Source organism: Chionomys nivalis, chromosome 24 (genome assembly GCF_950005125.1).
Source record: "Chionomys nivalis chromosome 24, mChiNiv1.1, whole genome shotgun sequence".
NCBI lineage: Eukaryota > Metazoa > Chordata > Mammalia > Rodentia > Cricetidae > Chionomys > Chionomys nivalis.
In genome coordinates this window covers 14,887,227-14,892,101 of record NC_080109.1, presented here as the reverse complement: position 1 = coordinate 14,892,101, position 4,875 = coordinate 14,887,227, and the positions used below count along the sequence as shown (strand labels likewise).

Genomic DNA, 4,875 nt, shown 5'->3' with positions numbered 1-4,875 from the left:
TTGTACATCTCAGATTACTGGAAGAGCATGTGAATTGCACGTCTCAGATAATCAGAAGAGCATGTGAACTTGCACATCTCAGATAACCAGAAGAGTATGTGAACTTGCACATCTCAGATAACCAGAAGTTATGAACTTACACGTTCAGTTAACCAGAAGAGTATGTGAACTTGCACATCTCAGATAACCAGAAGAACATGTGAACTTGCACATCAGATAACCAGAAGAGCATGTGAACTTGCTGAAACATTTAGCATTTATTGTACTGGGATTTTATGTTTAATTTTCTCCCGGTTCTTTACCTTTAGTTTCCCAGGCACAAGTACTTGCTGCCTCACTAGAGGCAAAGGGACAAAAGTGAATTTCAAGAGAGAGAAAAGATTCTAAGAAATGTTTTTTCAAATATGCAATGGTCTTCCGTCGTTTTTAGAAAATATGACTTTTAAATATCCAGTTACCAAAAATATTTAGGAAAACCCTTAAGCCAACCTAAACCATTCACTATTCACACAGCTATAGAAAACAGAACTTAAACTTAGCACTCATAGATAAGGCGATCCTGGCTTACTATTGCACAGTCGTGTTCTCCCTGTGGTCTCAGCTCAGCACTCCTGAAGGACAGAGCCTCTGCTCGAAACCTCAAGTCTTTCCTGAGCTCTCCTGGCCATGTTGGTCATTGTTTCCTACTTGGTGTGGCAACCAAAACTCATTCTACTTCCTGGAGAAGCGTGTTGGGAAGTTAACGAGCACTAATAATTGCAACAACCGAAAGCAACAGGATGCCGACATTAAGACTTGATAACATTTACTGCTGAAGGAAATGAGAACTAGAGGCTTTGAGTCACTTGAAGTTTCAGAAGGAAGCCGTCAAAATGTGATTATTAGGAGGACCGTTAAGAAACTGATCTGTTATGCAGAGGCAAATCCAGACACCAAGAATCATGAAAATTGACACTGAAAAGAATGCCTGGAAGTAAAAATATTTCCATCCTATATTCATATTTCAAAAGAATTAAATGACTTATAAATATACATGGCCACAAATAAAAGGTGTATATACACACACATGCTACATGGTATGTCTTTCAGTTTTGAAAAACATCCGCTAAGATGCCATAGGATTTTATTCATGCTTAATCCATTGACTTGAATTAAATATTTTTTTAATTAATTGAGGGCAGTGATATGGCAGTCACAGTGAAAGCCTGGTGACATTAGTTTGGTCCCCAGAATCCATGTAAAGCTGAAAGTAAAGAACTGAATCCATAGAGTTCTTATTTCTACAATATGCTATGTGCGCGCACACACACTGCTCTGCACACACAATAATAATTTTAAAAGTTAACTGACATGTTCAATGACAAGAACTAGTTAAACAAAACATGTTATAGTTAGCCAGCTACTTCCTTAATTTCCCTTCTGGATATTTTTAGGACCACTCTGTGTGCATATGTCACTTACCACAGTATATGTATTTGTTTTCTTACTTAGCCACACCCTTGCTAACTTGTGCTAACTTGGAAAGCTATTTATAGTATAACATTAGGTAAAATAATATAAATATACACAAATGTCATAAGGTAAAAAAGTACTTGAAAATAAGGCAGAGAACATAATTATATCAAAATGCTAAGATGAGACTTCAGGAGATGCAAGTATAGGTATCGCTTCTTCTCTCTTTTTATTTCCTTTAATAAATGTTTCTTAATCTAATAATAGTTTGAAATGTCAGGACTTAGCAGAATACTGGTATAGTTGATACCCTTTTATGATAGTGCTTGCATTTCTGACACACAAAGTTATTACTATCTAAGTTGTAAACTATTGGAGCAAGAACACTCAGAAGGAGGTAACTTATGACGGTTGATGTACGAGCCAGGACTATGTTCAGCTACATTCTCCAGGAAGCAGTGGAGTCGAATTCAGGCTTATTTGGGGGACAGTAGTAGCCATTTCAGGACTGCTGGAGCGGCTTCAGGATATCACGAATGACCCGGGTTCCTCCTTTCCTTCCAAGCATCCTCAGCCTATGGCTTCCCTCTTCATGTTTTCCACATTAGGCTCTCTCTTATTTTTGTCATGAGACACTATTTCCATCCATGTGTCAGAAGAGGAGCGGAGGGAGGGAACTGGAGGGAAGGAGAGGCTCAGTATTAGAAGACTTGCTTTTCTACCATTTGACCAGTGTCTAGAACTGTCATCTCCTTATGGGCACCCATGACTGCATGACATCTAGGGAGATTAATTTTTTAGGTAGGCAACCTGACACCCTTCGTCCTCAAGAAAAAAAAAAAGGAGCAATCAGAACTTTCCAGTAAAGGAGGAAAGGACAAGTGGAACTGTATGGCTCAATTCTCCCCTCTTCTCATTGAAGAAATATACTCCCACCCTCCCTAGGAAACCCCAAAATTTCAGTCAGTTACTAGACGAAGCACAGAGTGCAGGCTCTAAGAGTCCTCATTATGAACCTGGTATTTCCTGTCAAGTGTATGAATCCATGCTCACTTCAACAGCAAATATATTGAAATTGAAAATGCAACGAGATTAACATGGACCTCTGTGAGAATGACAAAAAAAATTCACAAAGCATTTTATAATTTTTAAACATTCATATTCCAAACTTAAAAAATCTTTAATTTTATGTGTACAATGTTTTGCTTACACGTATGTATGTGTACTGTGTCTGTACTATGTATGTATACCCATAGACGATAGAAGAGGCATCTGACCCTCTGGAACCGGAGCTACAAAATGTTGTGAGCGACCATGGGTCTACTGAGAACGGATCCTGGGTCCTCTGCCACAGCAGCAAGTGCTCTTAACTGAGCGTCTTTCCAGTCCTCTCCCCTCCAACTTTTTGTTTTTAAGAGTATGAGAGTTCCAATGTTCTGAAAACCTGCATTTAAAGAATAAAACTAGCTATGAAAGGCACAACCCTTAGTTGAATTAAGGTAAGTTACCCCTAATAAGTGACCCACAATCTTTCATAGAAAGAACCATCTCACTTAGATGCTGAACTTGGTCATGTGACTTGCTTGGGTCACAAAGCAAGCGAAAGCTTCCATACTGAGGCTCGTTCTCTTGTGACCCAGATTATCCTTTTATGAGGAAGCCCCGACCAGCCAGGTAGAGAATCCACACACAAGAAAAAGTTTCTGTCTTTGTATTTTCCACGTCCTCAACTTATTTCTGCATGACACTCCAGCTCCAACCTCACTCTCTAAGGCCTCTGAGTGAGACTAGCCCGGCCCCAGCCTTCATGCTGTACAAACGAGCTCCTGGTACTGTGTCCTGATGGGAGTCCTGAGTAAAAAGTCTGGAATCACCAACAAATCAGTTATTGTTTTAAATAACCACGTTTTGGTCTGATTACATAGCAGTAACTGAAACGTTACTAAAAGTATAAGGAATGTATAACAAAAAATGGTTGGACGAGAATGGAATTTTAAAAATAGCACAAAAGCAAAGCAAACCAACAAAATAGATGAGACAAAAAATAAACAGTAAGATGATAGCTTTAAATCCAAATATGGTATGTCCAACCTGAAATATGAGGGCTGCACGTGTGTCCCCGGATTAACTCTGAATGCAGTCCAACATAAAAACGTAAAATTATGTAAAAAAAAATTGCTGTTGCAAAACTTTTTGGTAATCATTAAGCTTATAGGTGAAGTTGCTACAATTTTTAAAAGCTGGAAATACTACGATCTTATTATATATATTTTTAAAACTAGAATTATATTTTGCTTAAGTACTGGTCTCTGAATTCTGCCCCAACCTTCCCACCTCAGTTTGAGGGCCTTGACTTGATGCAATCTGAAACACTGCTGGGTGATCATTAATCAGGCTTATCAGTGTCATAAAACCTGGGAACTACAGCCTGGCTTCGTGTCTATTTTCCCAGGATTCCAAAAATGGAACAACTGCAACCTTTTCATTTTTCCCGAAATTCCCACTATACTAATTTAATATAGTATTTCCTTCCTACTACGGGAAAGCCAATATTCAACACATGAAGTTACAACCCGTCGGTCCTTTACAATGCAGACGAGAGTTTCATGTCCATTTTTGAGGTCCCCCCACCTCCCGTCCCATCCCTGCCATTTCTGAGGGCAGGCCTGGGGTCTGGGTGACGAGGGGCTACAGCTTTAAACCCAGGACACGCTCGGCGCGTCCGAGATGCTCTGAGCCGTTCCATGAATTAGTCATCCCGGGTCCGTGGGCTGTGAAACACGCGCACACGCATCTCTATTGTGAAAACCCCAGCGCCGGCTTCCCGAACTGGCGGAGGCAGAGTCGGTGTCCGAGAACAGGCGGCGGGGCGAGCGCAGCCTTCCCGCCCATCCGGCGCGGGGCCGGCGGCGACCCGCTACTCGCTTCCCCCTCAAGCAGCCGGAGGCGTCCACAAACAAAGGCAACCGCACCGAAACCGGTCGTTCCGTTTCACGTCCTCTCTCGCATCGCGTGCCCTGCTCTCCGCGGGAACACCGTGACCCTGCGTCCGTCCGCAGGCAGGTGGAGCCCGTCCCACGCGGGGCGCGTCGCCCCGCCCCACACCCACCCAGGCCCCCCGCGTGCACGGACAGACCCCCCCCAGGGACCCCTCGAATGGCTCTCCGGGGGACACGCCCCCTCCCGGGAGCACCGAGCCGCCGCACGCACCAACGGGAACGCGGGCGAGCGGGCGGGCGCGCGCGGGGGCCGGCGCACGCGCACGGGAGGCGGGTCCGCTTCTCGGCACCCACTGAGCGCCCGGCCCCCTCACCCCACCCCACCCCCTCGACACCTAAGCTCCGCCCCCCAAGACGAGAACGCCGCGGGAGGAGGAGACCGGAAGCCGCTTAAAACCGAGCTGAAGCTGACAGGAGAGCGAGC

General features: G+C 44.0%; 1 long non-coding RNA gene across 1 annotated transcript; it reads right to left on the bottom strand.

Annotated features, from left to right (window-relative positions):
- Positions 1 to 1,387: 1,387 nt before the first annotated feature.
- On the bottom strand, positions 1,388 to 2,876 carry LOC130866061 (uncharacterized). Its single transcript, XR_009056296.1, has 3 exons — positions 2,663 to 2,876; positions 2,469 to 2,557; positions 1,388 to 2,129 (listed from the first exon to the last, which is right to left on the bottom strand). It is a non-coding gene; the product is annotated as an uncharacterized LOC130866061 (long non-coding RNA).
- Between the last annotated feature and the right edge of the window lie 1,999 nt (positions 2,877 to 4,875).